The sequence below is a fragment of the Zalophus californianus genome, chromosome 1, assembly GCF_009762305.2.
Source record: "Zalophus californianus isolate mZalCal1 chromosome 1, mZalCal1.pri.v2, whole genome shotgun sequence".
In the NCBI taxonomy this organism is placed as follows: Eukaryota; Metazoa; Chordata; class Mammalia; order Carnivora; family Otariidae; genus Zalophus; species Zalophus californianus.
Genome location: NC_045595.1, coordinates 194398094 through 194423491, shown reverse-complemented (window position 1 = coordinate 194423491; position 25398 = coordinate 194398094). Strand labels below are relative to the sequence as shown.

Below are 25398 nucleotides of genomic sequence, written 5' to 3'. Positions count from 1 at the left end.
TAACATTAAGCCTGACATCTGTAAAACAAATAACATGTGGTAATTACTGATCAAAGAAAAAATGTGAATTAATGCTGGCAAAATGAACTCAATTATAATTATTTGTAAGAATTTTTTGGGGAATATCCAGGTTAAATTTATTAATTTCATTGGTATACTGCTGCAAATATCAAAGATGGTTGCAAACTCTGATGCTTGTAATTTAATTTATTTTATTTATTTTTTTAAAGATTTTGTATTATTTATTTGACAGAGAGAGAGAGCACAAGCAGGCAGAGTAGCAGGTAAAGGGAGAGGGAGAAGTAGGCTCCCCACTGAGCACTATAGCTCTAAAATACACCCTAAATTAGCAAGATGGGAAAGATAGCTTTGGGTTTAGAGCTATGGAGTGATATAAAAGTTATGAATAAGAAAGAAAAAACATAGAGATCTTTTACCTTTGTGCTTAAAGCCAAACAGCAACTGGTGTGGGTTTTGAGGCAATGTGGTTCAAGAGGGATAACATTAGATTCATAATTAAACATTAGTTATTCACTTCTGTGAAGTAGCTGTTGGGGGGCATACATGATGTCATTTCTGTCTCGGGTATCAAATGAGACTAAGTGTATTTCCTCTAACTTATGGGAAATACATGACAATCATAAAAAAATTAAAGGGAAAGCACTCGGCACTCTAAAAATAACTTTTGCTCTTATTCGTTCAAAACTGAGGATTACATCACAAGTCGGATACGTCTGTCTTTCACAGTACCTCCAAATTGACCATTGTTTCCTGGAGGGTCTAATGACCAAAATATCACCCATTAGAAACAGACCTCCATGGTTCACACCTCAGCTTTAATATATACTTGTGGGCTTTTTTTTTTTAATATTAGGCATTCACATATATTTTAGTGATGAATAGGTAACATGGGTGAAGATGCGTGAAGATGTTAAATTTTCACATCCTTGTGGCATTTTCTTATTTCTTTTTTATAGATTTCCAATTTAATTCCTTTGTATTAAAAGATATACACTGTATGATTTAAGTTCTTTTACATTCATTGGGATTTGTTTAAAAGAGAAAGAGAGGAGGGGCTCCTGGGTGGCTCAGTTGGTTGAACATAGGACCGTAGTTCCCGCTCAGGTCATGATCTCATGGGATCATGTGGGATTGAGTCCCATGTCAGGCTCTGGGCTCAGTGGGGAGTCTGCTTGAAAAGAGTCTCCCTCTGCCCCTCCCCCATGTGTGCAACGCTCTCCACTCCCCCACTCCCTCTTTCTCTCTCTCAAATGAGTAAATAAATCTTAAAAACAAAAAAAAAAAAAGGGAGAGAGAGGGAAGGAAGGGAGAGAGTGAGGGAACTGATAATGATTAAATTTGAACCTAGGTCTATTATATTCCAGTGCTTTTAGTTCTAACCAGTATATTATCTTGTCTCTTAGGTATCTATTGAATATCATATTCCTACCCCTGTTTTACTTCTATAGTTTATTCAGAATCATGTTTTTTTTTTCTTCTCGTACTTCACCCATCCCCTAATTGATTCTCTGCTTCCCAGACCTGAATTTGAATAAACTACTGAGTTTTTTAAAACACATGCAATCAAGGCAAATCATTACTTAACCACTAATTTCCTCTGTGACTCCAAACCTCTGAAACACTCTCCTCCCTTAATGTTACTCAACTACTCTTGTACTGAGCACATCAAGTGCTTCCTTAACTATATTCTACTGCCTGCAACAGTCCAATTCTCTACCATCTGTATAACACCAGGTCAATCCTCAGCCACAGTTCTAACATGATTGATTTTCAAAATCTTCAAATCAAAAGCTTTCCTTATCTAAGAAAGCCTTGGCAGGTACAAGTTTCTTCACAGATTCTAAGTTAGCATCATCCAGCAATTTTGGTCCAGAACATACCTGTATGATTGAAATTAAGGTCACATAAGATATTTCATGGAAAATAGCTGCCAGACATGGGGGAGTGTGTCATAGTATTTTCTCAGTCCAGGAACCAAATAGGAACCCAGAGCTGAAATCCTTAAATTCACTAGGTCTCCTCAGCAGTAATCTATCATTTGTTGGGCTCAGATTTTACAGTATTTGGTCATACTCATAACATCAAATAGGGATTAAAACAAAGTTAAAAAGAGCAAAAGAGAGTCATGACTGCTCCATTATTATGGGTAGTCTATTCTAGGCCTCCTTATTTCAACATTTGGTTTATGCTAATTAACCATTCTTGACACCTAGGATTTTAGAAAAGTCTTTTCATTCAGGAAGAGGTAGAGAAAACGGATAGGATGATTTAGTTTCTCATTCCTTGTTCCCACTCATCACTGCAAAGCTCAATTGTGTGCTCAAGTGTTACTGCTATAGTTCCAATAGGCTTGTGTGTCCTCTAATGAAATGTCAGATACATAAGTACTAATACTACGTACTTGATTGCAATCAGTCCCTCATGCTGTCCTTGGGAAGTATGTCTTAACAAGACAGATAATATCACTGCAATGCCCCCTGCCTCTAAATTTGGCATAGGAAATACATTTTGCATTGATGATTTTTTTTTTTTTTTTTTGATGTCAGTTGGGAATAATTCCATAGTTAACCAACAAAATTTGAAGTTATTTCCAGGTAATGGGCCATGCTTAGGCATTTCAAAATGAAATCTCTTTCATTTTGAAGGTCATTATGGAGAATCATATTATTGGATCCTTTTTTTTCCGGGACCACAACAATAAGTACCTTTTAGTTGCACCCCTTCTTTATCAGCCTCCTAAAAGAACAGAAATTGAGGAAATGGGGAAATACAACTTCCAGACTTGTGTTAAAATTCCCAAAGTAATACTTGATGGGAAACGAGGGTTTGATATCGAATTAGGTTGAAGAAGTAAGAAAACTTTTCTTCACCCCAATCATAATCTGAAAATCAACCAGTAACTGGAGGGAATGGGGAAAAGTTAGAGTGGGTTAAACTTTGGAGATCTGGTATTAATACCTGAAGCACACTTTGTTTGGCAAAGAATTATAATGGGGCCATTGGGTGGCTCAGTTGGTTAAGCAACTGCCTTCAGCTCAGGTCATGATCCTGGGGTCCCAGGATTGAGTCCCACATTGGACTCCCTACTCAGCAGGGAATCTGCTTCTCCCTCTGACCCTCCCCTTTCTCATGTGCTCTCTCTCTCTCTCTCTCTCTCATTCTCTCTCTCTCAAATAAATAAAATCTTTAAAATAAAAAAAGAAAAAGAACTATAATGCATTGAATTGTGTCCCCCAAAAGATGCTGAAGTCCTAACCCCCAGGACATGTGAATACGAACTTTTATGGAAAAAGAGTCTTTGCAGATGGTCAAGTTAAAATGAGGTAATTAGCGTAGACCCTAATCATGTATGTCTCTGTCCTTTTGAAAAGCAGAATTTGGGACATAGGAAGAATCACAGGGAGAATGTCCTGTGAAGATTAAAGTGATGTTGCCATAAATTTAAAAAAAATGCCAAAAATTGCCAGCAAACAAACCACCAGAAGCTGGAATAGAGATATAGATCAGTCTTCAGAAAGAGTGAGCCCTGGGCGCCTGGGTGGCTCAGTCGTTAAGCAGCTGACTTTGGCTCAGGTCATGATCCCAGGGTCCTGGGATTGAGTCCCACATGGGGCTTCCTGCTGCATGGGAAGCCTGCTTCTCCCTGTCCCGCTCCCCCTGTTTGTGTTCCTGCTCTCGTTGTCTCTCTCTCTGTCAAATAAATAAATAAAATCTTAAAAAAAAAAAAAGAGTGAGCCCTGTAGTCACCCTGATCTTAGAATTCTAACCTCTAGAACTGTGAGGAAATAATTTCTGTCTTTGAAGCCACCCAGTTTATGCCACTCTGTTATGGTGGCCTTAGCCAGCTAATATGGGAATTATCCCTAACTTTTAATTAATAAATTGACTTATTAATTGGTGATATTTAAATTTAAATATGGATTATTGACTGTTTTAAGTTAAATAACTCAAATTCAAAATTATGAAGGGGTTCCATGACAGATATATACTGTTCTTATTGAACTTTTATGACAAATCAGCATAAAATAAATCTGCCTTGATTATTTAAACATATATTACATAAAACAAATTTTCCTTCACAACATTCTAATTGTTTAGATTCATTTTAGAACATGATAATTCAATATATTAAACCTTTGAGTCATTTCAAAATAGGCATAATAAAAGTGAAGACAAATATGAATAGCAAATGTTTTATTTGCCCATGGCATAAGAAAATCAAAACAGAGTGAAACACAGAAAAAAGTAATATGAAAACTTGTAGCCCTGAGGTTAAAAAGTATTTGCCTAATATGTCATGTGGAATTGTTCAAAAGTAGATTTGTATCTTTGGTAAAGTGATTTTATGACACATATTATGACACATAATATGATAAAACATTTGTATTCAGCAATTGAAAATGTATTTTAATAGTAAGAGTGTTTTAGGTAATTAAATATTATAAAACAATACACTATTTCTTCATAAATGATGCTGAAAATAAATTTAATATGTTATTAATATTTTCCTCTTACACGAATAACCATTTACTTTTAAAGCACAGGTTTTTATTTTTTATTTTTTATTTTTTTATTTTTTAAAAGATTTTATTTATTTAACAGAGAGAGACACAGTGATAGAGGGAACACAAGCAGGGGGCGTGGGAGAGGGAGAAGCAGGCTTCCCACCGAGCAGTGAGCCCGAGACGGGGATTGAATCCAGGACCTTGGGATCATGATCTGAGCCGAAGGCAGACGCTTAACAACTGAGCCACCCAGGCGCCCCTAAAGCGCAGGTTTTTAATAGACAAAAGGCAAATGCCAGGTTAGTGAGTATAATACTGCAGAAATAAAACATCAGACATGCATGGAAAGGAAAGTTATCTTTCTGTACTTCAAATTAATGAACATTAATTATACTAAGAAGAAGAAAATGTAATTATCAAATCTCCAGAAAACTCAGCCAATTTAAACATTTTTCCTTAACTTCTTTGTAAGATTGATTCTGAACACTGAAGGTTTTCCAAATCATGTGGCACCATTGGAGAGGAATTGCCTACCCCTGTGACTTGATGTGTCCTGAAGAGGCTATTAATGAGATATTAACGTGTTCCGCTCTTTCTCAGGTACCATTATAGGTCCATGTCGGTAACCATTATAGAACCTACTACTGGAATGGATAGCTGAATAGATGGTTAAAGCAATTACAACAGAAGCTTCCCATCACCTAAACGTAAAAGGCCTCTTCAGGCAGTATACTCAGCTAGCTCTCAGGAAATTTACAGGGCCTGGGAAGCTTCACTCTCCCTCGACCTTTTCTTTAAACTTATGGAAGAATTTAAGGATCACTCCACTTCTTTTATTCCCTAAAATGGACTCTATTTTTTCACTTTGTCATCCTGTGGTTACAGACCATGTGCCACACTAAGGCTCCTCAGGGGAACCATGATGTTGACCTTTTTTCTACTCGTTTCCCCAAATTCGCCTGGTGCTCTCACATCATTTTCCTCGAGGCTGACTTTGTAGTCAGGGGGAAGGTCTTCTGCTCAAAGATTCTCACTAATGGCCATCTTCTTGCTTCTTTTTTTGCCTCAGATTTCTCTCCCTTTTTCTAGGACAGGAGTTCTTTATCTGATTTGGACAATTGGGGGAAGTGATAGTTCAAGAAATGGCATATGGTTAGCAGTAAAATTCCCAGACTTCTCCCTTCTGTGTTTCTATTGTTCTGCCATGATAACATCCTAAGCAGAAGTGGCCAGTGTTACATGCCTAGATGAAGTGCCTTTTCAGACCAAGCTATGATAAACCATGGATAATTATTACTATAAATAAAATAATCTTTCCATTAAATGTGGAGTTATTTTCAGGAACAGTAAATTAAACCCATCTAATTCTTTGAAGTGAAAAACACAGTTAAAGTTTGTAAACACAACATGATAGAATGTAAAGTGTATCCACAAAACAATAATGGTGTTTATGCTTAAACTGTCAGGTTTACTGCATTCACATGCTCAGGATCTCCCACCTGTACTTTCCCTTTATTTAAGTGGACTCAGTATTTGTTTCTATACAAACTGTTTCAACAACCCTGGGAGGCGTTAACATGTCTGATTCTAAACAATTACTTGAATCTTAAGTTTCTTGAATTTTCATGTCCAATGACATTTTCTCCCTATTAGCTACCCATTTAAAATTACACCTTAGGGCTTATTACTCCCCAAACTTATTCTTCTCAGTAAAATAATTCAGAAACTCAAATTTATATCTGAAGTGTCTTTTGTTCTGTTTTGCTTGCTCAATTACCCTCTATACGTTTTAAAATGTATTGAGGCATCAAAACATATCCATCATGATACTAAATTCTCTCTAATTAAAATCTAAATTAAAATAGTTTTTCAAGCACATTAAAAAGCAAAGTTCAAATCCATTCATGTAAAATACAGACTTAAACCAAATTGTAAAGAAAGTATTCATATAAAATTATGGGCAAAAGTTATGAAGTTAACTGAAAGAAAAAAAACAGGAATAATTTCTAATCACATAAGGTAGAATTTTTAGAAAAAAATTAAACAATCTAAAGAGAAATTTCATAATGATAAAATATATAATTTAAAGAATAAGCAAGACAACTATAGGTACCAGACAACCAGCATTGAAATTATAGTGAACAAAATGAAAGAATAGAAATATTAATTTCAAATTGCTTTTGGCTCAAAAAGGGGTGGATGTATCAAAATATGAATGGTCCGAACTAACACAGCTAGAGTTGAATTAATATAGCAGAGACTTAAAAATTATTAAATATCTCCTTTTACCTTAGCTTTAAAGAACTGAACGGTCTAATTTTTTTAAAGATTTTATTTATTTATTTGAGAAAGATAATGAGAGATAGCACGAGAGGGAAGAGGGTCATCGGGAGAAGCAGACTCCCTGCTGAGCAGGGAACCTGATGTGGGACTTGATCCCGGGACTCCAGGATCATGACCTGAGCCGAAGGCAGTCGCTTAACCAACTGAGCCACTCAGGTGCCCTGAATAGTCCAATTTTATTTAAAGACTTTCAACCCATAGCTTTATAAAACTGTTGATATTTCCCATACAACTCTTAAGATAGGAATAAAGTGAACTGAATTCCCAGAAGATCTTTTAATAAAAATGAGTAATTAATAACCAAAATATAAATATTAAAACATGTCCATGAAAGTTAAGATTTAAAGGACAACCACAGGGCGCCTGGGTGGCTCAGTTGTTAAGCGTCTGCCTTCCACTCTGGTGATGATCCCAGGGTCCTGGAATCGAGCCCTATATCGGGCTCCCTGCTCCTCAAGAAGCCTGCTTCTCCCTCTCCCACTCCCCCTGCCTGTGCTCTCTCTCTCACTGTGTGTGTCTCGCTCTCTGTCAAATAAATAAATAAAATATTAAAAAGAAATAAAATAAAGGACAACTGCTATTGCAATTTTTAATGAGTGTTATCAAGGTAATACGGTCAATGGGGTAAATGCAATAAAATTGAAATGGCTATAAGAAAATTCAATAAAACACCTCTAACATTGGAAGAATAAGCAATTCCAACTTTTTTTTAAAGATTTAATTTATTTATTTTAGAGAGAGCAAGCAACTGCGACTGGGGGAGGGGGAGGGACAGAGGGAGAGAGAGAATCTCAAGTGGACTCTGCACTGAGCATGGAGCCCAATGTGGGGCTCGATCTCATAACTCTGAGATCATGACCTGAGCCAAAATCAAGAGTTGGGGGATTAACCAACTGAGATACCCAGGCACCTCAGCAATTCCAGTTTTAAAAATAATAGAACTAATAATGGATTTTAGTGATTCATTAGATAAAAGATAAATATTCCAAAGCAACTTTTCCTTCCATTCTGATAATATGCACCTAAATATCATAATAGAAATATTATTACATCTTCTCTAATCAAAAATAACTTCACAGTCTTAAATATAAATAAGATGAAAATACATGTTATTAAAACAAACGTATTGAAAAATATTACAAAAATAAATGTATGAAGGATAGCATGGCAACTGGCTCGAGGTTGGAAAGATTTAATACCATAAAATGTTACTTCTCCCCAAACTGATTTTTATACCATTTCTAAACAATGTTCTATTGTCACACCAACTGGCCTAACTGTAAAGGATGTAAAGATGTGCAGAGAAAGACAAGGCCCATTAAACAATCTACCTTACTCCTAAAATGTGAAAATATATCTAGTTACTGAAACAGCCTAGCCTTCAGTAAGAGGCAGTTCTGTGAAGTGATTTTAGCCACCATGGTAGTATTTTATCAGAAGTACTCAACCTTTTGGATTCAGGACCCTTTATTCTCTTAACAGTTGAAGACTCCAAAGTGCCCTTGTTTATGTGAGGCATATCAATATATGCCATATTAAAAATTAAAATAGAAATTGAAAAACATTTTTAAAAAATAACCTCAGTGTTAACATGAATTCTTTATTTTTAGGAAAATATTTTCTATGATGAAAATTTAAAGTATAGCATTATTAAACATTTTTGTAACACTATAAAATATCTGGCATAATAAAATCCATCTGGATTTTCATAATCTTCTGTATTCAAAATATTGCAGTGTGGTATTTGTTTGAAATATATGAAAAAATACACTAATACATGATAGTGAAAATGGAAGGAGTATATAAACAGCTTTTTAAGGTAATAGTGAATATTCCATTTTAATACTATATACCAAAATTTGTTTAGTTACAGTTTAAGGGTTAGTTACAATGTACAATCTAAAACCAAATCACAGAACATTTTGTACTATTTCCTAAAAATCTATTGATATTACTCTGAAATTTTGTCTATGTATGATTTTGTAATATTAGTCATTCATAATTGAAAAAGTATCTTTTTTAATGATTCTACAGATCTTCCAAATGTTGACATATTTCATTAAACAACATCAAGGTCACATTCATTACTCATGACTAATGTCATCAGAACATTCTTTAAATGTTGGGAACATGTCAAGTTTAAGAGTGCAGATAGAGTTTTCAAAATACTAATTTGTACTTGAAAGCTCACATTTTATCATGGACATCAAATTTGTTGTTCTTCTTGGAATAACAGGCACACTTCATGAAAATGTCTGCCAAATACCCACGTCTGAATAATCATAGTTTGTTCGTCTTTTTTTTCAAAAGTGCTTTTCCTTGTTACAATTCTCATAGATTGGTATTATGTAGGTTTCACATCTATTTCTCATTACATGAAATATTAAAAAGCATTGAGATTTAAGAAAATTCATCAAAGACATTAGTTACTGAAATTGGCTTTGTAATTTTCTTTTTTACTGTTAGTATCTAGGATCGAAAATCATGACTCCTGGGCTGTGATTGCCTTACTTTGGGCTAAAGCAGTATTGCTTCCCATTGCTTTATTTTTTTTTCTTTTTATTATGTTATGTTAATCACCATACATTACATCATTAGCTTTTGATGTAGTGTTCCATGATTCATTGTTTGCGTAGAACACCCAGTGCTCCATTCAATACGTGCCCTCCCTAATACCCATCACCAGGCTAACCCATCCCCCCACCCTCCTTCCCTCTAGAACCCTCAGTTTGTTTCTCAGAGTCCATAGTCTCTCATGGTTTGTCTCCCCCTCTGATTTCCCCCCTTCATTTTTACATCATCAAAACAAACGTCCATTTAGATATAAAGGCAAATAATACAAATAACATTTTAGCAGTACTATGAAGCAGTTTTGTTCTTCTCAACCTCTTTTATTTTTCCTTTTTTCCCCATAAACTGCTTGACCCTAGTCTCACAATCTGTACATCATCAAACCTTGCACACTTTATTTTAAAGGCTGTCTTATCAACAATATCCCAAAGCAGCTATGAAATGCTTGGGCTGGTTCGCAACTAGAACTGGTTCAAAGGGAGAACATGCGAAGCTAGACTGGAATTCCTCAAGTACAGTGTGACAGTAGTGCCCTAACTATGGGGCAGAGAACAGTCCCTTCATTCTCTGGAGGCAGTGTTCAAAAACAGCATCTTGAACATAGTGGAAGATAAAGCTGAGTGAGCATCTGTAGCAACAGGTAAGGTAACACGAGGTATTCTAGCTTTCTGTTTGATGTGAAGGAGTCCGCGGTGCTTAGGCAGGCAATTGTCAGGGTGACATATTTCTGACCTGACAAGAGCAAAGGACATAACATACACTCTAGATTGTTCCTAGGGAAATTTGCCTTTATCATATATTGATCTTTTCTGTAATTTTATATCTATTCATTAGACTGTCTCAAGGATAATGACCATTTTACTGAATCACTTTAATCCTCTGTCTGCTACCTAAAAATTAAGACCACAGCACCAAAATGTAGCATTGTGATATCAAATATTAATAACTTATATGATTCAGATTATTTTATATCAAGGAATATCATTTTTAGGATAGTTTTAAAACAATTTGTTATCAAATTTTAATGTATCTCAGATGAAATCATCTTCAATTTAGCATGTTTCACACAAAGAATATATTCCTGCAACATATATTTTATGAAGAGAAGCTACTTCACCATATGTTCATTTAGTTCATTAACCTTAAAGCACCAAACTGGTTATTATAATCTCTTTCCTTTCTAACCTGCAAGAAACATATATTTATTAATAAATAATAACATATCCTTTAATTTTGTTAGAAGTTTTGCTGTCGGTCAGTATATCTTTCTTCAAACCCTATTATCTTGAAAGCAACTGCTTTTAATTTGGCTTTTCTTTTGTTTTGTAAAAATTCTTTATTCTGCAAGTGGCTAATTTTAAATGCTTTAAACTGATTAAATATTTTTTATTCCTTTTGCTGTATAATTATCATATATTTTCCATTTTTCTACCTCTGCATGGAAAGCAACTAGGATATTATTCTATAATATACACTTCCTTTTGCAATTTAATTTACACATTATTGCCATGTTTTAAGAGAAAACAGCAGGCTTTACAATACCAATCGCTTCTCATAGCTAGTAAAATTTCCAAATATATTTAACTTTCTTTGCATTCATCTGCAGGGGTTCAAATACTCATTTTCTTCATGTTCCTTTAAGATTTGACATTCACATTCACTTCACCCAAGGCACCAACAATATGCCATATTCAGACATTATAAAAAAATTTGGTTTTGTCACTTAGAAGTAGTGTCCTGCACATCCCTCCCCAAATCTTTCCCAAAGAACAAAATAAAATTCAGTTTCCAATGAGGTCAGATTATAATGCCATTTTAGAAAACAATTATCTCAAATAAAAATCAATTCTTAGCATTGTAATCAATAACTCTCAATATGCATTTATTTCCACCTATTCTTTCCTCCCAATAGAAACCACTTGCATGTAATTATTTTTATACTCTATCTGCTATATTTATGTAATGATAAATCTATAAGCAATACATATATTTATATTTTGTCTTTATTTGCAGAATTGATATACATTGACTTGTCCTGAACTATTTGTTCAGTTTCTCATTTATTTTACTCAACATTTCTTTAGACCATGCAAAATTGCTATGTGAGAAACTAATTTATTTTTAAAACTCTAATATTATATGGTGTGCACATGCCACATTTTATCTGTCCTTTCAAGAACTGATGAAGTTTATGTTCTTGCAAGGCTTCAGGATCACACGTAATAGTGTAATGAAGATTCTCACATATGTCCTTTTTCATGACCATGCTAGAATTTTATGGAGTATACTCCTAGGATTAGTACTATGAAGTTAAGGTTCACTAAATAATGACAAACTGCTCTCCAAATGTCTATAGCATTTCATGGTCTTAGCCTCATTGCCTGAACTTTTCCATTTTACCATTTCTTGCCAATATACTATCTATGATTCTTTTTTAATTCAATTTATGTAAACTAACAAAACAAAACAAAACCATTCACCTATTTCCTGTAACCCCTACCAAGTACTCCTGACAACCACCAATCTGCTATCTGTATCTATGAAATTTTTTAAAAATTCAGTATTCACATATAAAAGAGATCATATGGTTATTTGTCTTTCTGTATGTGACTTATTTTAGTTAGTATAACACCCTTGAGGTTTATGTAACATGGTATCACATGATTTTAAGTTGCTTTTTGATGCAGAATAAGTTTTTAAATAATATTGTAGTTTATATTCTTAAAATTCTACTTCATATGATTCCACAGAATTACTTTTATTTGTTTGAAAATGTTTGGATTTTCAATTTTCCATATTCATGTATTAAATAAATACAAACTTCTGTCAATCCATCCACTGTCCAGGTTCTTTTTGCAACCTAATGTCAACGACATTCTGAACAATTGTTCAGAAAACTCTGTTGCATTCTGAATTTAGAAAATCTAGTTGCATTTGATAATTACCTGTTTCACCTGTTTTAAAAAGTATTTTTCAAAAATCTTTTTTAATTTAAAGAGTGTATTTACTTATATAATTCTTATTATTCACAAATTCTTATTATTCACAAATTCAATTCACAAACTGATTTGGTCCTGCATCTCACTCTAGTCTCCCTCTAAAATTGTGATAAGGTTTTAAAATATCTTCTACTTAATTATTTAGTACATTGATTATTTAGAAGATACTCTATTTTACTAAGAAGGAGACAGTTTCAAGTTTAAGTATAATCAAGATGAAAAAAGTCACTGATACCAGGAGCTTGTTTTCAAATCACCAATACCTCAGGGTAAAAACAAGAACAAAACAAATAACTAGGAGGCATTGAAAACAAACTTCCCATAGGTTTTGGAATATTGTGTTTTCTTTTTCTTTTGTTTTGAGACATATTTTGATTTGCCGTGTGATTTTTTATTTTGGTCCATTGTGCAGTAGTGTGTTGTTTAATATTTACATATTAAATATTTTATATTTACATTGTAGATTTCTCAGCTTTGTTTTATTGTTGATCTTTAGTTTTGTACCATTGTGGTTGGAGAATATACTTGCTATTATTTCAGTCTTATTAAATTTGAAATATTTGTTATGTCCCTTTTTATATGATTTAACCAGGGGATTCTTCTTTGAGTACTTGGAGAAAATGTGTATTCTATTTTTCTTGGATGGAATGTTTTATCTATATCTTTTGGAACCATGTATTCTGAAGTATGCTTCAACTAATAAAATGTTTTGTTGAAAAAAAAATTTAACTGAGGGTAATCATTTATATTTTTAATTTTTTTAAAAAGATTTTATTATTTTATTAGAGAAAGACCGCGAGTCGGGGGAGGGGCAGAGGGACAAGCAGACTCCCCATTGAGCCAGGAACCCTATGTGGGGCTTAATCCCAGAACCCTGAGAAGCTTAACCCACTGAGACACCCAAGCACCCATGAGGGTACTCATATAAAATAAGGCATATCAGAGGGGAGGTCGGTGGAGGATGAGTATTGTAGGTGAAAGGGACCAAGAGTATATTTACCATGATGAGCACTGAGTAGTGATGTAGAGAACTGTTGAATTACTACTATATTGTGCACCTGAAACTAATATAACACTGTATGTTAACTATACAGGAATTAAAATAAAAAACTTAATAAAAAATAAAAATAAAATACAATAATTAAAAAGAGAAGAAAGAATACAAAATCATAATAAAAAACAGATTTCTATGAAAAATTTCTATGAAAAATTCCAAATGGAGTGGAAAAATGACAAAACTTGATCACATAAAAACATAGATAAAAAAGACCCTTCAGAATGTTGTATTCTGTCAAAACCAAAAATGAAGGCATAAAAGAATATGGATGTTTAATAACTTGGAAACCCTTTTTAGAGTGATAATTACTTTATAATTACAAAAACAATGTAAAGTAGCAGTTATTAAAGACAGAAGAAGATGGTCCGTTTTGTTCTACGTTGCAAAAATTTAAGGAAAGCATGGGAAAGAATTGTGTTAATTAATGAGTTTGCGGAATAAATTAGGTTATGTATAAAAGAGCTTCTAGGTATAACAATTTTTATACAGATTCAATAGAAATTTTTCCAGTAAATCCATCATTTCATATCTGTATTATCTCACAGATACTATTCACCGGCTTCACAAGCTGCAAGAGACTTTGGACGGTAAACTTGTGACTATAAAATCTTTGGTCTTAAGAAGGTGCTTGGTTATTTTATTTTTATTTCAAAAAATTTTTTGAGTGCAGTTGACACAATGTTACATTAGTTTCAAGTGTGCAATATATGGTGCTTGGTTATTTTAATTTTCATGACTCACTAGTGATTTTTTTTTTTTAAGGAGCTTTTGATTCTGTTGTGTAGGGTCTAAGATTTTGCATTTCTAAGTCGTTCTTAGAGGAAATGGATGCTGCTGATCCAGGACAGCAGTTGGATTCTCAAGGCTTTAAATGGCTGTCTGATACTTTCTCTTTCCAGGAGTGACTGCATACACCAGACACCATCATTAATAGCTCAGTGTTCTGTTCTGCAGTGAGACTTTATTGTTCACTACCTCTGTCATAATTTGAAAATATAAGTTGTGTGTTTTCATTTTTCATACCTGTGTACTCCTTCCATTATTTTGCATAAATGTTTGCTCTCACTTCAAATGTATATATTATACATATATATAAATATGTATATATACATAAAAAGCTAAATCCTATCAAAAGCATGGGTCAGAATTTTTTGAAACTAGTTTTTATTACTATTCAATTAAACAATGAATTGATTGTGGTTTTCACTTTTAATGACTTTTTTTTACTTTTTGACACTTGTTTAATTTTGTGTAACTGCTTTTGAGGCAGTCTGCGCATTCACAATTAGCCTATATTCATTTACATTAGATGTGGGATCTGTCAGACAGAACTCCTATGGCTATTACTACTCAAAAGTGTCAATATTTCTCTGTATGTTTCACTTAAGGAAAAAGTCATATGCGCAATGCATTTATTTTATATTTAGGAATTCAGTAGTTTGGAGTTGGAGGAGGGAACTTTCCTAGTACATTTTCACAAAATAAGATGGGTGGCTCAGTCATTAAGCATCTGTCTTCGGCTCAGGTCATGATCCCAGGGTCTTGGGATCCAGCCCCGCATTGGGCTCCCTGCTCCGCGGGAAGCCTGCTTCTCCCTCTCCCACTCTTCCTGCTTGTGTGCCTTCTCTCGCTGTGTCTCTCTGTCAAATAAATAAATCAAATCTTAAAAAAAAAAAGATTTTGTTTAGATCATAGTTATTTATTTCCACTTTCTTTCCTCAACCGTAATGTATGCTTTTTAATTTTTCCTGCTTAGTTTGAATACTGCAACCAGATACTGACTTCTACCTCACAGTCTTATTAGTAAATTTAAACGTTTATTAGATAAGCAAGGTGCTTTAGTTCTCCCAGATCCCTTATAGTCTGTCTTGCATGAGATCCTCAAAAATCCGTGGTAAAGATTTAACTCAAATTCCCCCAAGGTCATTTTCTACTTTTGCGATTGGATAGTGAGCTTGTGGATAGTATTTAAATATGATTCCACCCTTACTGTTAACAGTAAAAATTCCTCAAACATGAAAGTTGTTAAATGTTAAAAAAATTCTATACACTTGTGATTTTTCCAGATTTTTATATTTAATTTTTCATTTCAAGAATACTATGTGACAGGGAGAGTGTGCTAGATATCTGTTAACCTGCCCAACTAGATTCTGTTCAATATTATTCTTTTTTTTTAATATTTTTATTTATTTATTTGAGAGAGAGAATGAGATAGAGATAGCATGAGAGTAGGGAGGGTCAGAGGGAGAAGCAGACTCCCCGCTGAGCAGGGAGTCCGATGCTGGACTCGATCCTGGGACTCCAGGATCATGACCTGAGCCGAAGGCAGTCACTTAACCAACTGAGCCACCCAGGCGCCCGTGTTCAATATTATTCTTATTAGCATGATTTTGAAGGAAGTTAAATACCTGAAGGGTGGAGTTAGTTTTAATCCTATTTTATTGTTAAATCAAACATACATACTGACTATATTGCAATATTTTCATTTAAAGCATCAGGAAGAACTTGCTTCACTAATATATTATACACATTTAATCACCAATAGCTCTTCTTAAATATTTCAATTGTACCTTTTAAATTTTCCTTATTGCTTTATTCTACTAATCATAGGCTATTTCCTGCCATACTTTATATGCTATTTTACAGAGAGTCGTTGCAGAGATTTCCATTTCATACTGCCACCAGGATAAATTAAATATCTAGCCAAAGGAGGTGATTACTACCTTGGCTTTTCTTGAGCTATTCATGGTTGCTAGTGTGATTAAGAAATAATTGTTTGATTTATTTACTTGTCTATGCAACTTATGGGAAATGCTGTGCATTTGACCATAACATCTTTCTTAATTCATTCATGTGAAAATGTAGACGATAGCATAATTAAATAATCTCTCCACAGATGACAATATTAACTATAGTCTTTATATGTCATTTGTCAGCCACAATGTAGAACAAATTTGAGGGTTAGCAGAATTAGAGTTTCTTTACTATATTAATGACTATATCTCAATTGTTTTATTTTTTGTTTATATATTCCTATGGTTCCGTGTAACTATGTGAAAATGGGGCTTATATAATCATGGTTTTCAAAGAGTGTGTTCATGAGAAGAATGTTAAATAAAGTAAATGTTTCCATCTTTGTATTAAGCAAATTATGTATTAAGCATATAGAGAAAAATATGTGGTCAATACAACAGACACTATGAGCTTTTTAAAAAGTTACTATAAAAATATGAGAGACACTATAGCTTATCAATCTTTCAATTATACATGACGCCATATATATTTTTAAACTATTAAAATCAACTGTTTTTCTTTCTTGGATTTGGCTATTGATTTTTTATAAACCGATATTGCCATTTTGGAGGACCCAATTTGAAATATAAGGATATTTGCCCTTCATGTAGATACGGATATAAACTGTTTTTATTTTTTTTAAGATTTTATTTATTTATTTGAGAGAGAGAATGAGATAGATAGAGAGAGCACGAGGGGGGGAGTCAGAAGGAGGAGCAGACTCCCTGCTGAGCAGGGAGCCTGATGCAGGACTCGATCCCGGGACTCCAGGATCATCACTGGAGCTGAAGGCAGTCGCTTAACCAACTGAGCCACCCAGGCTCCCTAAACTGTTTTTACTTAATTATGAGGTTTGGGGCACCTGGGTAACTCAGTTGGATGAGCAGTCAACTCTTGATTTCCGCTCAGGTCATGATCTCAGAGTCCTGGGATTGAGCACCTCCCCCTCCCCCAATCGGGCTCTGCACTCAGCATGGAGTCTGCTTCTCTCCCTCTCGCTTTACTCCTCGCCCTGCTTTCTGTCTCTTCGTCTCTCTCAAATAAATCAATAAACCTTAAAAAGAAGTTAATTATGAGTTTCATCTATAAATTCAGTAATTTTTATTTTCAATTCATTTTATTGCAAATTCAGACTCAGTTTATTTCTCAATATTAAAATATATACATTTATAAATTATTGAAATAATTATTGATATAATTACTGATAAACATCTTAGTAGTAATAAATTGCTTGAGTTACATTCATAATGACAGTAGTTAAGTTGAATGATTTCCCCAGGACTTTCAATATATTGACCTTAAATATTTCATATAAACTTCTGAATATTGTCACCCACACAGTCTTCTCTAGTTAAAATTATATAGACCATTTCTCCAAAACTGTATCATTTTCACATGCCACTTATTTGAAACCTTTTTCATTCTGCTTCACTTTCTCTCTACTTTCATATTTTCTTATTAATGCAGTAACTTAGGTAGTAAGTCATGACGTGTTCCTGTTTGCCATCTACATAGTTCATATCTTTATATGACATTTTTTTTGTGTTTCAAACAAAGTGCCTTGAATACAGTGTTTAGTCTTTTCACTGTGGTTGAATTACCTATTTACAAAAGAGTTAGAAAACAATGTCTTCAAATAATCAATAAGCAAGGTTATAAATGGACAACATCAATGCATTTAATGTTGCTTTTCTTAATTTACCAAATTGGCCAAGTTTAAAAAAGAATTAATTACATTAGTTGATGCATAGATTAATTGACTAAAATATGAAACAGCTGTCAGTGATACACTCCTCGTAAAAAAAAATGTAAATAGGTATATATTTTTGGGTTGCAATTTAAGAAACTTTAAGTTATAAATTTTAATAACCTTAATAGCTATGAAGATGGATAGCCATTTATTTCTCCATTTCTGGATAATCTTTAAAATGAACAATAACAAAAACTCCATGACCAATAAAAACTGTTGCAAGGTATCTTCTGCATATTAGACATAATTGAGGATATTCTGGTAAATACAACATCGATGTAATAATATTGAAAAATATGTTTTACAAATTTTTTATAAAGCATCAGACAAAAAGAGAGTCATGACATGAAAAAAGAATCAAGTCATTAAGGAAAATCATAGTTCACAATGATTTCAAATAGAATATATTGCATATATTAATAGCCCTTCTCATCCCCATCATCATCACCATCTTATATTCATTTTCTATTACTGACAAATTACCACAAACAGTGGATTGAAATAACACAAATATAGAGGGTAAGAAGGGTTGGGTAGGCAGAGCATAGCAGATTTTTAGGGCAGTGATATACTTGTTGTTGTATCATACGGATGGATACATATTATTGTACATCTGTTCAAACTCTTTGAATGTATAGCACCAAGAGTGACCTAAAATGTCAACTATGGATTTGGGGTGACAATGGTGCATCAATGTAAGTTTATTGTTTTTTTAAGATTTTATTTATTTATTAGAGAGTGAGGGCTCACAAACAGGAGGGAGGAGCAGAGGGAGAGGGAGAAGACTTCCCGCTGAGCCGGAAGCTCAAGGTGGGCCTTGATCCTGGGACTCCCGGATCATGACCCAAGTCAAAGGCAGACGGTTAACCGACTGAGCCACCCAGGCGCCCCTATCAGTTGTAACACATATATCACTTTGGGGTGTATGTTGACAGTGGGGAGGCTACGCATGTTACGGGAGCAGGGAGTACAGGCCTACCACAGAGATGTGGGTGTAGTTCCAGACCACCACAATAAAGCGAATATTGCAGTAAAGTGAATCAAATGAATTTTTTGGTTTACCAGTAAACCAATTTTTTGGTTTACTACTTAGAGTTTATGTTTACACTATACTATAGTCTATTAAGTGTGCTGTAGCATTCTATCTAAAAACGAAACAAAACAATGTATGTACCTTAATTACAAAATACTTTATTGCTAGAAAATTATCTGAGCTCATTGTCTGAGTGGTCAGTGAGTGATAACCTTTTCGTTGGTGGAGCTGATTTTGTCTCAGTTTTGAGGGCTGTTGACTGATGAGCGTGATGGTTGCTGAAGTTGGGGTAGCTGTGACAACTTCTTAAAATAGACAACAGTGAAGTTTGTTATATCAATTGACTTTCTTTAATAATTTTTATGGAGGTGCAATGCTTTTGGATAGCATTTACCCACAGTAGAACTTCTTTCAAAATTGGAGTTGTTACTCTCAAAACCTGCCACTGCCTGATCAGCTTAGTTTATGTAATATTCTGAATCTTTTGTTGTCATTTCAACAATCTTCAGAGCATCTTCACCAGGAGCAGATTCCATCTCAAGAAGCCACTTTCTTTGTTCACCCACAGGAAGCAACTCTTCATCCATTCAATTTAATCATGAGATCATAGCAATCCAGTCCCATCGTCAGGCTCCATTCTCATTCTAGCTCTCTTGCTATTTCCAACACATCTGCAGTTATTTCCTCCACTGAAGTCCTGAAATTAAAATCATCCATGAGAGTAGGAATCAACTTCTTCCAAACTCCTGTTAATGCTGATATTTTGCTCTCTTCCCATGAGTCACAAATGTTTATATTCGCATCTATAATGGTGAATCCTTTCCAGAAGGTTTTCCATTTACTTTGCTCAGATCCATCAGAAGAATCAATATCTATGGCAGCTATAGCATTATGAAATGTATTTCTTAAGTAATAAGTCTTGAAAGTCAACATGACCCCTTGATCCATGGGCTGCATAATGGGTGTTGTATTAGAAGGCATGAAAACAACTTTAATCTCATTGTACATCTGCATCAGAGATCTTGGTTGAGCAGGTGCAGTGATAATTTGAAAAGAATCTTCTGAGCAGTCGGTCTCAACAGTGGACTTAAAGTATAGCAAACCATGTTGTAAACAGATGCATAGTCATCCAGACTTTGCTGTTCTATTCATAGAGCACAGGCAGAATAAATTTAACATGATTTTGAAGGGCCCCAGGACTTTTGGAATGGTAAATGACTATTTGGCTTCAACTTAAAGTCACCAGCTGCATTAGTCCCTAACAAGAGAGTCAGCCTGTCTTTGAAGCTTTGAAGCTTTGAAGCCAGGCATTGACATCTTTTCTCTAGCTATGGAAGTCATGGATGGCATCTTCTAGTAGAAGTCTATTTCATCTACACTGAAAATTTATTGTTTTTTGCAGCCACCTTCATTAAGTATCTTAGCTAGATCTCCTGGATAACTTGCTGCTGCCTCTATATCAGCACTTCCTACTTCACCTTGTACTTTTAAGTTGTAGAAAAGGCTTCTTTACCTAAATTTCATGAACCAACCTCTGCTAGCTTCCAACTTTTCTTCTGCAGCTTCTTCAGCCCTTGAAACCTTCACAGAATTAAAGAGAGGTAGGGCTTGGCTCTGGATTAGGTTGATCTTCTGTCCAGACCATTAAAACTTTCACCATATCAGCAATAAGGCTACTTCACTTTATCTTTCATGTATTCACTGGAGTAGCACATTCTGTTTCCTTTAAGAACTTTTCCTTTGTATTAGCATCTTGGTTAATTGTTTGATGGAACAGGCCTAGCTTTTGGCCTATCTCAGCTTTCTACATGCCATCCTCACTAAGCTTAATTACTTCTAGCTTTTGATTTAAAGTGAGAGATGTGCCGCTCTTTCACTTTGAACACTTCAAGGCCATCGTAGGGTTATTAATTGGACTAATTTCAATATTATCGTGTCTTGGGGAGTAGGAAGGCCTGCGGAGAAGAAGAGAGATGGTGGAATGGCTCTTAATGGAGTAATCAGAATTCACAAATTTATCAATTAAGTTCACTGTTTTATTGCGAGGTTGGTGGTATGGTTCATGACACCCCAAAACAATTACAGTAGTAACATCAAAGGTCATTCATCACAGATCACCATAATGCAATAATGAACAGTTATGAAATATTGAGAGAATTACCAAAATGTGGCACAGAGACAAGTGAGCAAATGCTGTTGGAATAAAATGATGCTGATGGGCTTGCTCAGGGTTGTTACAAACCTCAACTTATAAAAAAAATGCAATATCGGCATAGTGCTGTAAAGTGAAGCACAGTAAAATGAAGTATCAGGCTCTTGGTTTCAGCTCAGGTAATGATCTCATGGATCTGGGATCAATCCCTGCATTGCATCTGCTTCTCTGCTCAGTGGGGGCTTTGCTTAAAGATTCTCTCCCTCTGCCTCCCCAAATAGATAAATCTTTTTAAATAAAAGGGTTTTAGATTATTGATCCATGGTGATACTGATGGTATTCCTACTTCTATTACTAATATGGCAATGCTCTTTTCTGAAACAGCCCTTGATAAACTGGCGTGGCTTGATAAACTTTGTTAGAAAATATATTTTAAAGTTGTTTACTTTTCCACTATTAATCGTGTAACTTTAGTTCATGTCCTCATGAACTTTGAATATTATGTTTGATCTCCTTGCCTCCAGTTTTGAGAACGGTTAAGTCTATTCTTCATGATGTCCCTTAAAAGTGTTAATAGGTACATATCAGACCAAATTTTAAAGTTTTTAAGAGGCTCCATAATTCTCTTGTCATGGCAAACAAAATTCTCTCTTCTTTGAGTTCTGTGTAAGTTTTCATTTTAAGTGTTTTTCCAATTCTCTTACCAGTTTACATTACAGAAATGTAAAATGAATTATAGTCCTTATCACAGACATGGCAGAAGCAAATAGTTCATTCAAATAAAGTAACTGAGGAGAGGTTCCCACAGGCATTATTGACAATTGTGTGAAGAGGCTTAAGGAGAAATACAAGGGGTACTAAAACTTGCTGCAGCTAACAAACATGGGAGGGAACAGAGCATCACTACTACCCTGAGCCTTGAAAGGATAAGGGAGAGAGTGAGTATTCCAGAAGCTGGAAGCCGACAAGCTATAGCAATTTCCTTTAAGACCCACAGTTGAGCTCCTCTTAGGTAATCCTTTGTTAGAACTTCTCTTAGCATTTAAAGGCACAGTTAGAGCAATGGCCTCCAACGGGTCAGAATTGTAAGGGGAGAAAGATCTAGGACAGAACACAGAATATCCAGTTCATTCTACATAGACATGGAGTTTTCTTCATGCTGTCATTTGCTTTTTTCTTTTACTGGAAATGCTTTCCATCCCCCGATGCACCACCCATCTGATTGGGGATCTCATTTAGAACTGTGAAACATTGTGTAGGGATACTTATTTCTTTCACTGTCCAAGAAAAAAAAATACAGTCTTTTTCTCCCCACAATATTTTTATCTCTTCTGAATTGTTCCATTGTTTCCCATTTTATATTAGTATTTGAAAAATAGGTTAAAATCTGTGCATAGTTTTGCCTTCTTGTGTTTTTTTTAAATATTTCTATTGGTGCAATGAGTAATTTTGACATCCTGTCAAAGCACTTACTGATGTTGGACCTAATTTTACGTTTTTGTCAAATGTCCTTTAAAAACTTAAAAAAAACAGAGTATAAAATTTACAGCAAGTTGAAGTTGTGAAATTAGCTTTTGAATGTGACACTAGGGGAAATTTAAAATATTCATATTTTTCAAATAAGAATCTATTATAATGTCCATAACTGGTTACTCCAAACTTTGGAAGCAGAGGTAGATAAGAAAGATGATAAAAGTTGGAAACATACTTAAGGCAAAAGATTTATCACATACCTTTTAAGGTTTCACGTTTTTTTGTGTTTTTTTTCCTTTTTTTAAAGGATTTTATTTATTTATTTGAGAGAGAGAGAGAGGGAGGGAGAGAGAGCATGAGAGGGGAGAGGTCAGAGGGAGAAGCAGACTCCCCTGCTGAGCAGGGAGCCCGATGTGGGACTTGGTCCTGGGACTCCAGGCAGTTGCTTAACCAACTGAGCCACCCACGTGCCCCTCTAAGGTTTCATTTTAAATGAATTCTAATATAGTTTTCCTCAAAGGAAAGAAAAAGTGTTAATACAGATGGATATTACACAGAATGTCTATATTTGAAACTGGTTGGAGAAATTTGCCACAATATTTGGTTTTGTTTTTTAAAAAATATTAGTAGCTGCTGCCAGAATCCAAACCAAAAAGGCTGTAGTACAGACCTGTACCTCTGAAACAAACAATACATTTTATGTTAAGAAAAAAAAAAAAAAGATAGCAGGAAGGGAAAAATGAAGGGGGAGGAGTTGGAGGGGGAGATGAACCATGAGAGACTATGGACACTGAGAAACAAACTGAGGGTTCTAGAGGGAAGGGGGTGGAGGGATGGGTTAGCCTGGTATTGGGTTTTAAAGAGGGCACGTAGTGCATGGAACACTAGGTGTTATACTCAAACAATGAATCATGGAACATTACATCAAAAACAAATGATGTAATGTATGGTGATTAACATAACATAATAAAATAAAATTTAAAAAAAGGGTGTGGGGCACCTGGGTGGCTCAGTCGTTAAGCGTCTGCCTTCGGCTCAGGTCATGATCCCAGGGTCCTGGGATCGAGCCCCACATTGGGCTCCCTGCTCGGCAGGAAGCCTGTTTCTCCCTCTCCCACTCCCCCTGCTTGTGTTCCCTCTCTCTCTATGTCTCTCTCTATCAAATAAATAAAATCTTAAAAAAAAAAAAGTTTGTGTTAGTGACATTGCCAAAACCAGGAGCTGATGGTGGCTGCTTCCTTGCATCCAGCCTGGTCAGTGAGTTTGTTATTTTATTTATTTATTTTTTACTCAACAATCTGGTATCAGGTTGTGCAATGCAACCATAGTGTTCCTTTATTTGCAGTTGCCTCCCCCCATACACAGTCACCTGTCAACTCTTGATCAGCCACATGGATTTCTCCTCCCTGTTTCATCTGCAAAATTTGCCACAAAATTTTGTTGTTGTTGTTGTTGTTATTGTTTAAGATTTTATTTATTTATTTGAGAGAGAGAGAAAGAGAAAGAGCACATGAGGAGTGCAGAGGGGAAAAGGGTAAGCAGATTCGAATCTGAGTGTGTATCCTGATGTGGAGCTTGATCCCACGACCCCCAAATCATGACCTGAGCTGAATTCAAGAGTCGGATGCTCAACCAACTGAGCCACACCCCAATATTTCTTGATCATGGGAATGAACAAGTTTTGGAGACAGAGTGCGAGAAAAAAACAATGTAATTAAGGAAATGGAAATATGACTGATGTAAAATAATATGCTCTGGTTACAATGAATGTAGTAACTATAAGCTTTCTCAAGTGATGTAAAATATGCCAGATCATTAATACATAGCATCACATATAAGACAGTACTTGCTAATAATGTTTCATAAGGAAGAACATTGGAAATATATGATAAAAAGCTGCCCTACTTGGGGGCCTGGGTGGCTCAGTTGGTTAAGCGACTGCCTTCGGCTCAGGTCATGATCCTGGAGTCCCAGGATCGAGTCCCGCATCGGGCTCCCTGCTCGGCAGGGAGTCTGCTTCTCCCTCTGACCCTCCCCCCTCTCATGTTCTCTCTCTCTCTCTCTCTTTCAAATAAATAAATAATTAATTAAATAAATCTTAAAAAAAAGGCTGCACTACTCTGGAGCATATATGAAAAGAGAATGGGTTGATATAAAATATCTATTAAAATAGATTTATTTATTTATAATAGATTATTAGATATAAAATATCTAATAATATGATAATCATGAATATTCTCTGATTTTTGTAATGTCAGTATTAAATAATTTCATCATTTATAAACAAAATAATTTAAAGTCATTCACATTGTAGTGTCTCAACATATACAGTGCCCATACTCAATTACATATGTGGGCTCTAGCTTTCCCTTTCTCTTCTCTGCAAATCTCTAGTTGTCTTGCCTAAAAATTTGAGATTCGTGTAAATTCTTATAAAGCAATACTGAATTAAAAAATTATTTCCATGATTTCATTTATTGCATAGACATACTTTCATTACATAATGTTGAGTTTCTGTAAGGAAACCCCATTTTCAAATGAACAAATTCTTATTAATAAAATATTGAATTTTTGCCTATTGCATCTAAGAAAATGAAGCATTGAAAAATCATGGTTATATTCACAAATAGAAATTGATCAGAACTTAATGAAATTCAAACTAATTTTGAGAGGAATCATCACATCATAAACAAAATTTTAA

General features: G+C 34.7%; 1 long non-coding RNA gene across 1 annotated transcript in view; it reads right to left on the bottom strand.

Annotated features, from left to right (window-relative positions):
• Positions 1-19120: 19120 nt before the first annotated feature.
• The window catches only part of LOC113918276, a 31096-nt gene continuing 24818 nt past the window's right edge, over positions 19121-25398 (bottom strand). Inside the window, exon 3 of the long non-coding RNA XR_003518505.2 lies at positions 19121-21027. This is a non-coding gene — a long non-coding RNA (uncharacterized LOC113918276). The remainder of the gene's footprint in view (positions 21028-25398) is intronic.